Raw genomic sequence first — 12,289 nt, 5'->3', positions numbered from 1 at the left:
CCCCCCTTTTTCTTCAGGTATGATGGAATCGGGAGTAGTGGTCGGGGCGAAAGAGGGCTCCTCAGGAGGAACCAAACCTGAAATCTCGTGAATATCCTCAGGGAAGGAGATATTCTCGATCTTCCTAAGGTCGGAGTCCACAGGAACTGCCGCCCGGTCTAAGGCTACCCCCTAGGACACTGTGATGTAGTCCCTGCAAACCGCAGCCACCTCCTCGGTCAGCCTGGCTACAGTATCCGCCACTCCGTGCTTATAGGAGGCTGCCACCATAGCCTCAGCCACCTCCCTGGCCAAACGAGCCGCCTCTTTTGCCTGTAGCAGCTGTGCCTTGAGGTCCGAGACCATTTGCTTCTCGGTCGCAAGGTTTATTTCTGATAGATGAAGCTGCTAGCGCATGTCCTCGGCCTGCTTCGTTGTAGTCTTGATGCTTGCCTCGGGCCTTAAATGCCTCTTTGATCTCCTTGCTCAAGCGCTTTTTTTCCAACCTAAGAGCACCCGCAGCATTCTCCGCAGCAAGGTGGAACTGAACCTCAGTGTTTAGCTCTTCCCGAGAGTTCTTCGCCCACTCTTTAGCCACGAAGATTTGTTGGGTGACCTGCACAAGAGTAACGAAAGAATCATTAAAATGAAAGTGACGGATAGACGAGCATGGAATAAAGGACCTGAACAAGGAAGAATCTTCGTTTTACCATGGCCAGATCTCTCTTCAACGACATGAAGAGGTCTGGTTGCCGGGTGGCTCGGAGCCCCCCCATGTCACGAGGCAGAAGGAGGGGCTGCTGCAGGGCCTCAGCAAGGTAAGATGCCTGCCCCCGCTGGGACTCCCAAAGGGTTGCATCCCACGAGATAGGGGCGCCATCCAGCTTTAGGCAGGGGGACCAAATGCGCTGCTCCCTCCTAATAGCCGCCTCCTCTCGGCTATCGATGGACTTTGTCCTCTTGTCCTTGGGCTCTTTGTCTTTTTTCTGTTGTTTGGCCTTTTGAGGGCCGACCTCACCTTCCTCCAATTCTTCCACTGGCCTCTTCCGCCTCAAATTAGGAAGGGGTTGTAGTGCGGGGTTAGCGGAAGAAGGATGAGGAGAAGGAAGTTTAGCTGGAACCTGCTCCTTGGGGGCATCCTTGGAGGACTACCCCTTGTTCCTATTGGATAAGAGCCCCCTCAGACTAGACCTCGGCTTCAAGTCCATATCCTCCTCTTCGACTTCTTGGCTCGTGTCAATCTGAGCAATTACTAGGCTAGGGGAGTGAGCCGCCGAGAAGCGATCAAGATCCAAGCTAGAATCTGAGAGCTCTACGGGCCTTGTTGGTACCTCGCCCTCCTTGGTGAAATGGAAGTGGTCGATTTCAACCTCGAGAGATGAATGCGAGGAGTCAACTCCCTCTCCTGGGGCGGTTACCTCTTGGAGAACGCGTTGAACGGGCGATTAGACTAGTGGTAAGTCTCTCCGAGCAAGGAAGCCTGGTTTAGAGACGTCAATACAGGCTAATCGGGAACTTCCAGCCCTTATTGCCTGACCCACGTCCACAAAAGCGCGAGAAAAGGGCTCGTAGTCCAAGATAAGGTGAGCAGAACGCAGTTGCCTGTCCTCACTAACAAAGATCTCGGACCTTAGAAGATAGTTGAGGGCTTGGACATTGACTGAACTTATCCTCAGAGTTGTGTGTTCCTTGTCTGCAAAATACCCAAAGGGAGGGTTATGTCAGTCCGAGAAGGCAAATAGTCAAAACCGAAACCGAAATAAGTGAAAGGAAAGCTCAAAACTAAGATCCCCGCCGAGGGATCTGACCTTATAGTGCCCCACCTAGTACTCCCGCCCTAACTGGGTAGCGAAGACCATTGTGCCATGCTCCGGAGACAATCAAATGGTCGTCCTTCAAGCCTTTGTTGGACTTGGGAAGGCAAGATATCAGCCTTACCTCGTCGGACCTGGATTTCAGGTAATACGACTCATTGAGGCAATGACACTCGTACAAGTGAACTACATCGTGCCATGAGAGGCCGATGTTCATCTATTCATTTAGAGCATCTACGCACCCTAGGATCCGGAACATGTTAGCGGCGCACTGGTGGGGGGCTAGCCTATGACCGTGCAAATAATCCCTGGTTATCCTCGCCATAGGGATCGTCATTCCTCCTTCTATGAAAGCTATCATAGGAATGACGACCTGTCCCGTCTCTCTCTTGGTTAAGATTTAGTCCGAGGAACAGTATTCTAGACCTACTCCCGATAGGATACGGTATTTGGCCCTGAAACCTTCCATACCGACCGGAGAATCTACCAGTTTCTGAAACTTACCCATCCTACTAACCCTAGGTTGTACGAAGAAGGTTTACTAATGGAAGGAAGCCGAGAAGAATAACAGAGAAGAAAAGTTAAGGAATACGGGGAAATGAAAACTTACGAGAGCGCAGATCCTAAACCTCCCGAGCTTTCAAAGAACCCGCCGGAAATCCTCACAGAAGTGGCTATGGACTTTTGAGTGTTTTGCAAGAGGAAATACTGAAGTACTCTGGAATGTTTGAGTGCCTTTTCTAAAAAGAGGAAGTAATTCCCCTCAGAAGCCTTATATAGCAAGGAGAAACTGAACGGGATTACTCCCGCCCAAAGAATTGAGGAAATATCTACCGTTGATTAAGTGTCCCACTGTTGGATGCGGGGGACAGAAAGTCACCTGGCGCAATTAATAGCGCCTCGTGGGCTACGAAACGCCAGTGGCAATAATGAGGCACGTGAGGCTGTACTCCCACACGCGTGAGTCAAGAAATTATAATAAGTTATCCCATAAGTATCAAAATCCCATCCTTTCTCCTCGGATAAGAGGGAAAAATCGGAATTTTGAGGAGCTATTGTAGGGGCAAAGGCCCAAAGAGAAGACGTGGGTGCCAAAAGGGCTCCCGGCCCAGTTCTTGTGGGCCTGAAAATGTTTAGAAGGCGGTCCGAGGAGAAATGTCTCCTCGGACGTAACAAATATGGCTCAAACATGCACTCTGCTTGCTAGAAGGACCCACCCCAACGGGTATTAGTAACAAGGATGAGTCCCACAGGCCCGTAGGAAGGAAGGAAGCGTAGGGTGTCCAAGGAGAGGCTGTAGCTTCCATATTAAATGCATTGCAGCTACTTTTCTGGCCACATTAATGTGGAGAGGACCTGTGAACAATGCTGTCTTGGCTACCACAACTCACAGAAAGATAGGGAGGATGTCCGATGGGACAGGCATTCAAGTGAGGGTCCAGATGATCAACAAGTGTAAGGCCCTGATGACTTCAAGAAGACTATATAAGAAAGGGGAGTCCCCATAAAGAAGGGGACAGAGAAAAAAGGAAACTAGAAGAGAAGAACAGTGCAAGAACCATAGTCTTTGAACAGGGACCCGTGTATATTCCTCGCGTCTCCTCAGACTAAGAATCTATGGACATGAAGGGGATTTTCTTACTTTCAATTGTTGTATGGCCCAACTGTAGCTAGAATACACTTCGTTAAGGCTTAGTTCTATAGCTCACTCTCTATAAATTCATTATTTTGGGGCTCCTTGGACTAGAACCCCATACATGTTGGGTCTGGGCTCTAAATTGTGACCCTACATGATGAAATTGAGTAAAATTGGCTTATGTTATTGTTTAATTGAGTAAAATTAAGGTTTCAAATTTGCTAAATTTCTAATTTTCTTGGTCAATTTTCAAAATTGGGATAAAATTGAACTGTTGTAGAGCATTAGATCATGCATCATATGTATACTTGCATCATGCATCATATAGTTTTCAAAATTGGGGATTTTGCTAAATTTCTAATTTTCTTGGTCAATTTTCAAAATTGGGATAAAACTGAAATGTTGTAGAGCATTAGATCATGCATCATATAGTTTTTAAAATTTCATGTTATTTTGTGTTCTAACTCTATCTGATGCAATTTGCCCCCTTTTTTTCTTTGGTTTTTCCTTCTTCTTTAACCTTAGTCATGGCTCCTAAGGTTGGTAAAAAGTATAAGACCAAAGCCAATAGAACCACAACATCCTCTTCAACTCCTACTCAAGTTGATAATAGGGTTAGGTTTCCTACAACTAGGTTTGAGGAAATTTTTAAAAGCTTAACCAAGTTTAGGTCTATTTGGGGGGAAAGATAGATTGTCCTAGATGAATTAGATCCTTCAATTCATAGGAGTCTAGTGTCTAGGAATTGGGTATCTTTGTGTGATGTTTCTAATCCCCCTCTTGCTGCCTTGATCAAAGAATTCTACTTGAATCTCTTTGTTTATTCTGAGGATATAGGTGGTCATTATTTGACTACTTGGATTAGAGGTAAAGAGTTTAGGATAACTAAACGTGTAGTTTCTGAAACTCTAGGTGTACCTTTGGTTCATAGACCCACATATCCATACACTGAGTCTCCTCCTATAGATGATGTGATGTCTTTACTCTATGGAAGATCAATAACTTAGGGATTTGAACCAAGGATAAACTCAAGTAAGTTTACTGAGCTTAACTATCTTTACTTAAGGATAGCCTGTCATAACATCTTCTCTATCTCTCACGCTCCCACCATTACTTTAGAGAAATGTGCTTTCTTTTATGCTTTCATCATAGACGGGTCCATGTGTTTTCCTTCCCTGTTCATTCAGTCCATTGTTGAAATTTATAGGAGTAAATCTAAAGCACAAAAGCTAGTCTTTCCTGTGTTTATATATAGGGTGTTGAACTTTCTAAGGTTAGAAGACTTTCCTACTCTAGAATTAGTTTATATCATTGCCCCTATAGGAGCCATTTTTCTCAGATAGCGACAGGCTCAAATGAAGAGTGCTAAACTAAGCGCTGGACTTCAAAGAGACCAAGAGATGAAGCTTCTACTGCAGCTCCTGCCACTGGTGATCAACCTGCTATTGAGGAGGTTCATGTGGATCCTACTGTATCATTGGATTCTGCTAGTGATGATGATACTACTAACCCTATAGTTACCTCTCCTCTCTCACTCCGTGCCATGATGGAGACCTTTATGACTACTCAAGCGGCTCATGGACAACTTATTGATGAGCTACTCACTAAGGTTGCTGCCTTGAAAGCAGATTTTGCCGAGGATAGGAGTACTTTTCCACCTCCTCCACCCTCTGATCCTTAATGATTGCCTTTGGCTATGCATAACAAAAAGGGGGAGTAGGATTTAGGATAGGCTCTTTTACTTGGGGGGAGAGTAGAGAGGTTTTGTACGGAGTAGTTTAGTTGTTTTGTTGATGAGAGATTTTGATGTATTTTTCTTTCTCATTGATTTTGATTTGATGTATATTTTTTTTGATTTATTGTTCTTGTTTCACAAACATTGTTGGTTCATTGACTATGATAGTTTATTTGATGTTTATTCATTTGATATTCTATCTATCTCTTATGTTTTATGAATTCAAGTTCAATTTTTATTTATTGGATTTATATTGTAATTTCCACACATGCATTTGTGGTTTGTTTTGAGTGTTTCAGGAAATTACAGGATTAATTCTTTCTCATCTGCTATCTATTCTAGCAACTAATAGTTAGTGGATTGTGGTGGAATTGTATTTGGGCAACAATGTGTAAGTTGGGCTAATTCTTGAGGTGAGCAATTCTTTTTTAAGTGTGTTTTGTCACAAATTGTCAAAAAGGAAGATTGTTAGGTTCTAAAGATTTAAGATTAAATGTTTAGAATTTCAATTTGTATGGGTTGGCAAATTGAGAACAAAAACATGTCTAGGATAGGTGTTTGACATTGCTCAAAGCTGTACAGGTCAAAACTCAAGAATGTACAAGTTACAGGAAAAATAATTAATTTTTTGTGAAGCTTAATCGATCGAAGGATGAGGCTTGACTAATTGGCTAATATATTAGGTTAAGCAATCTACATTAAGGGTCTAAACTAACTAACACGCTATGGATTTACATCTACAGATACTGGGAATGGGAAGCTGCCTCAAATTTGAAACTATTTGTGAAAAATCAGTAAAGCAAGCAAGTACCTGACTAATTATTTTAATAGTTTATGGAAATTTAATTATTTTAATTGATACTTCTTCTTTTTTTTGCTGAATTATTTTAATTGATACATAAGGTTCGAATCCATCAAATTATTATTTCTTACATTAACAACATTATATTATTTTTATTTGCACAGAGAATTTAAATAACCACCTTGACATTGACAAAGTGGAAAACGATATACATTTACAGTTGAATAGTCCATTCCTCCTCATGGCACTGAAGTTTCCAAATTTATGGACGAGTCCCAAAAACGCCGACTTAGCTTCCCTACCCGAACCCACTAAAACCCACTACTAGCAAAAGAAAAAGCTCATGGGCCATGGCCCTTTACTTTTTAGTTTTTTTCTTTTTGACACTATGCTGCATTGGTCCCCCAAGGCTCTACCGAGTGCCGACCTGACTTGTTCGACCCGAGTCGTCTGCAACATGAGGAGTTGACTTGGGATTTATGCCTAAACAGTATAAGAAATAAAAAATAAAGAATCATGTGATGGTGTTATATTAATAGAAGTGATAGCATTTTATTAGTTATGAGCACTACTTCGGTACTCTTTCGATAAATCTAATAATTTCTACTATGAGTTTCACGTCCGTTTGGAGTGACCTTTTTCTTGTATTTATAAGCCACCTTGAACCTTTTTTATATTTCAAAATATGGAGCCTATTGAGAGCTTAAGTCTTATTTATATTACACATGCGTTCCACCTAGTCTTTTGTGGGTCCAACTAAGTATTAATTATCTTAGGTTTTTTGTTATTTTCCAAACTTTTGAGCTTTTATAACTGTTTGTGTCTGAATTAGACAGTTGGAGATTTGCTTTTTTTTTTTTTTTTTTTTTTTTTTTAAGAGAGTTTTAACCTATGGCGTCCGCTCCTGATAATAGCTCTTTATCATCAGACCAAGACACCAATCAGTTTCTGATGTAGGCAGGAATTAAATTCTAAATTTTTTATACAACCATCAAAGACTTTACCAGTTGAGCTAACTGGAACCCACAGTTGAAGATTTGCTTTATTTGTAGGGAAAAGTTAATAAATGGTCTAAGGGCATTAGTTTATAAATTACTTTTAGAAATTTTTTATGAAAAAGGAAAAAAAATAATGCTCTATTTGTTTCGACATTAATATTTTTTGTAAATTTAATCGTTTTTCAAAAAGTGTTTTCTTGAAAATTATCTAATTTTCCTATGTTTGGTAATAACCTTAAAATGAGTTGGAAAACTATCTCTTAACTTTCCTTATTTAACTTTGTATGAGATATAATTATTTTTCTTATTTAGTTTCACGTGAGATAGTGTTTTTTTCCAAAAAAAATTTAGTGAAATTTTTTTTATCACATGCCAAGTTAAATAAGGGAAGTTTGAGAGATAGTTTTTCTTTAACCAATTTTTTCTGATACTATCAAATTTAGGAAAATGCATAAAACTATCTTGACACAAAATTAACTTACCTGGTACAAAAATTAAAAAACTTAAATTAGATGGAATACGTGGTACAAAATTAAATTCTAATTGAAATTTTATTTTTACACTGAATTAACTCACTTGACACAAAAATTTAGATTAGATGGGACACGTGATGCAAAATTAGACTTATATATATATATATATAAACTTTAAGCAATATTTAAAATAGTACATAAAAGATGAGTTAATAGATCGAATGGTAAATTACATCCGATTGACATGAAAATAGGCATATATGTTAAGAACATATAGAACATGTAATTTAATGGTTGAATTTTCAAAATATAAATTTAATAAAGTTATTGAGTGGTGTAACATTACTTAAAGTTATAGAATGTGTAATATATATATATATATATATATATATATGAGTTGGGTTCAAGTTACACCTGATATAACTTTAAGCAATGTTTAAAATAATGCATAAAAGATAAGTTTATAGATTGAATAGTAAATTATATCAAATTGACATGAAAATTGGCATGTATGTTAAGAACATATAGAACATGTAATTAAACGATTAGAGCATTCACATCAGCTCGTTTAAAAGATTCCGTCTATTTTACACCAAAAACCTACTTTTTCTATTTTACACTATCACTTTTACAAAACACCTACATCAGTTCATCTATTCTACAACTTCTTTTATTTAAATAATCAATTTTCTTAATTATTTTATTATATCTCTCAACTAACCCTTTTTATACGCGCGCGCTCTCTCTCCACCATTTTATCTGATTGTTGCTCTCTCTCTCTCTACACCATCTCTTTCCCTCTTGGTCTTTCTCTGTATACCCATCCCTCTTGGTCTTTCTCTCTGTATACCCATCCCTCCGGTCTATCTCTCTCCCTCTCGGTCACAAACTCCGGTCAGAAGCACCGATCCACCCATCTCTCTCCCTCTCGGTCACAAGCTCCGATCAGAAGCACCGATCCACCCATCTCTCTCCTTCTCAGTCACAAGCTCCGGTCACAAGCTCCAGTCAGAAGCACCGATCCACCCATCTCTCTCCCTCTCGGTCACAAGCTCCGGTCAAAAGCACCGATCCACAGCTCCGATCCACAACTGCACCGATCCACAGCTCCGATCAGGCTCCGATCCACAAGCACCGATCTGCCTAGCTCCGATCAAGCAAGATCCATACCCACGAGCTCCGATCAAGCGAGACCCACTAGCTCCGATCAAGCAAGACCCATGAGCTCCGATCGTTCCAGTCAAGCATCGATCAAATACCGATCGTTCTGATAAGTACTGATCTGTCTCTTTGTTGTTTGTGTGTTTGGGTTTGTTTGTGTGGGTGTGTTTGTGTATCTCTTTTTTTTTTTTTTTTTTTTTGAGCAAGTGTATCTCTGTGTTGATTTTTCTGTGTGGATGTGTTTGTGTGTGGGTGTGTTTGTGTGCATCTGAGGAAAAAGAAGAAGATGAGGAGAAGAGAAGTTACTCAGTTTGTTGAGCAAGGAGAAGAGAGAGAAAAAAGGGAGCGAACGGGAAATGAATAAAATAATAAATGGACGAGCTACAGTAGCCGTGTATATTTCCACGGTTACTGTAGCTCGTGTAGAAATATACACATTTTTACACAATTTTAGAAGCACTGATGTGGAGCATTTTTAGGTCAAAATGTGTAAAAAGAGCTGTTTTTTGTATTTTACAAGAGTTTCCATGGACTGATGCGGATGCTCTTAGACTTTCAAAATATGAATTTAACAAAGTTATTAAGTAGTATAACATTACTTAGAGTTACATAAGAATTACATAAATATAACTATATATATATATATATATTAATAGTACACTTTTTTTTCAAATGTTTGTAAAAAAATTAATAGTACACTTTTTTTTAATGAAAAAATTAATAGCACAGGTTGCTCGCTTGTATTGTCGTGTATCGGATTTAATTAGACAAACTTTTATTCAAAATTAAGACGAAAACTCTGATGATATGACATGAATCATATGATAAACATAAAGCTTTTTTATGTACCTTTTGGCTGGAACGAATATTTTTTTTGGATTATGCTGAAACGAATATTCTACAAACAGAACAAATATCATCAATATTTAAACATAAGCATGAAAAAAAAAAAAAGAATACAAGTTGATATTGTAGTCAATTCATAGGGTGGAGCCCTAGAAGTACTCGAAAGGTTGCCAATAAATGTTACTTTTGATGAAGCCAGTCATGTTACTACAAAGTCAAGTTTATGATTTTTAAATGGGGTTGAGGGCTGACAGCAAAGCCAAATATGTTAGCACAAAGCCGAGGTTATGATTTGATATTGTTTTCTTTATTAGTTGATTTGATACGGGTAGGTCCCAAAGGGTTCCACCTATAATTATTGTTAGTAACTAATTTGACGTTGTGATTATCCAAAAAAAAAAAAACTAATTTGACGTTGTTGTCCATGTTTTTATTTTAACCTTCCAAAATGATTATCTTAATATAAGATAGTAGATGAGTTTGAATCATAAATATTTTATTTAATAACAAAAAATTTTACCAGTTTTTATTTTTATTTTTTACACACTATATTACCAACATATGACGCCAATGATTACTTGTTTGACTACAATAACCTTACCAATTGAAGTAATGTTTTCAAAAATTTTACCGATTAAGGGTTCGTTTGGAATTTGTTTATTTTGTTTGAAGTACTATAAAAAAAAAAAGTAAAAGTCAAATAAAATAGTATAGTGAAACTTATGACTAGTATCAAAAAGTACTGTAAGAATCATAAATAATAATAAAATAAAGGTATAAATACACTTTTAATCCTTATATTTTGAACTTTTTTCATTTTGGTCCCTATATTTTCATTTAACACTTTTAGTCTCTAAATCAATTAACGCCAGACATTTAGGTCATTTCTGTCACCTAACTAACAATAAAAGATGACGTGACTGACGGTGGAATTAAAATATTATTAAAAATCCACCGTGGCATTCATCACCATGCCACATCAGAATTTTCAATATTAAAAAAAGTCACATTAGAAAAACAATTAAAATAAAATTCTAAACTTGATTTTAAAAAATAAAATTGTGGGGCCAAAGAATTTGTGACCCCGGCCCACTTTACATTAGGATCCAAGGCCCAAGCTGAGGAAAGACATTGCCGAGGACATGCAACGAAAGTCCAAATGGCCTAGAGATAAAGCCGAGGACGATACTGTCCTCGGCATCCCAAGGCGCTCCTGGAAAAAAGGGCGAGTATGGTATAGGAGCGGTGCATGGAAAAGCCAAAAACCTCCACATTAATGTGGAAAGGACCCTTGAATAGTGTGGCGACAAAGGACAAGGGAAAGGCTACCATTACTGCAATTAAGTACTCTGCACCTGACAGAGCAATGCTTTTCAACTTTTACAACCACTCCCAACCACTTTGGGTATGGGCTGATAGGAAAAGTATCAACCCTAGAAAGTTGAACCTACACGTGGACGTTGGAGGGAAGGTAAAGGCTAGTATAAAAAGGAAAGAGAAGTAATCTAGAGAGGGGGGGACATATCGTCTCCGAGGCCATTGAATCCTAAAAAAGGGGAGAATAACAAGAACACGAAACTCCTCGGACGAGGTTTAAGGACCGGAGCCGCTCAGGCCGGGCTAGGGAAAAAGTCTTATTAGATATGCTAGGTTCTCCCTCGTGCGATTATCATGAACTCCATGACTAACCACCGTCCGGTGACCAAAACCTAGCCTTTCAACCCACTCTCTATAAATTTATTGTTTAGGCCTTTAACGTTCGAACCCAATAAATCCATTTGGGATAGTCACAAATTGAGTCTTTACAAAAATAAAATAAAATAATTAAAATAAAATTTTCTTTTCTTCTCATTAATATTTTGGAAGACATGTTCATGTTCTTCTTCTCAAAACGTGACTATTCATGTTCTTAGCAATTAATCCTTATTTTATTTTATTTTCTCTGTTTTTCTTGTATTTTCTTTACAACCAAACACATTAAAATTCAAAATTCAGTTCAAACAATAATAAACCAATATCAACAGATCTATAGATCTGAAATTGAACCAAGAAACTGAATCTAGAAATTGAATACAAAAATTGAACTCACAAAATCAGATCCAATTTGGAGACACGAAATCTAGCAATCATCAAAACACAAACCCAGCAAATCAAACACTGAAAAAGGCAGAAATAACCTACAAACAACTATCCACATTCCACACTAACAACAAACCCAGAATTTTTAAAGAAACCAGCTAACCACAACTATCCTCACCAACACCAAACCCAGAAATTTCAAGCACAAACCCAGAAAATCAAATACAAGAACGCAAGAAAATCAAACCTAGAACACACGAGCACAAACCTAGAAATTTCAAGCACAAACCCAGAAAATAAAACACAAGAACACAAGAAAAGCAAACCCAGAAATTTGAGCACAAACCCAGAAAATCAAACACAAGAACACAAGAAAATCAAACCCAAAACACACAAGCACAAACCTAGAAAATTAAACACAACTCCCACCCAAATTTGAACAAAATACTCACAAAACCATTAACCTAGCACACCTCAAACTCTTTCTGTCAGAAAATCCCCCTGATTGAACCTTAAGCGCTCCTCACCAACTCAGATTTGAACAAGGTGAAAACCCAGATCAACAAAAATCATAAGCCACAAACCCACCATCGAAGTGTGCCACCACCTATCTCCACCGAAATCTCCACCATTGAGTTGAGATATAGAGAGATGAAATAGAGAAAGTCTCACCGATTTGAGACAAAAACCACCCATTGATCTGAAGCACCCATCGATCTAAGAGAGAGAACCATTGATCTTAGAGGGACACTTATCTGAGAGAGAG

At 38.6% G+C, this 12,289-nt stretch overlaps 1 protein-coding gene across 1 annotated transcript in view; it reads left to right on the top strand.

Moving 5' to 3' along the window:
* The window catches only part of LOC115993862 (protein STRICTOSIDINE SYNTHASE-LIKE 5-like), a 62,007-nt gene that overhangs the window by 43,324 nt on the left and 6,394 nt on the right, over window positions 1–12,289 (top strand). The gene's annotated exons all lie outside the window — the stretch shown is intronic.

This window comes from Quercus lobata, chromosome 6 (assembly GCF_001633185.2).
Source record: "Quercus lobata isolate SW786 chromosome 6, ValleyOak3.0 Primary Assembly, whole genome shotgun sequence".
Classification (NCBI taxonomy): domain Eukaryota; kingdom Viridiplantae; phylum Streptophyta; class Magnoliopsida; order Fagales; family Fagaceae; genus Quercus; species Quercus lobata.
The sequence above is the reverse complement of the archived record's forward strand: the minus strand, read 5'-3'. Positions and strand labels throughout refer to the sequence as shown.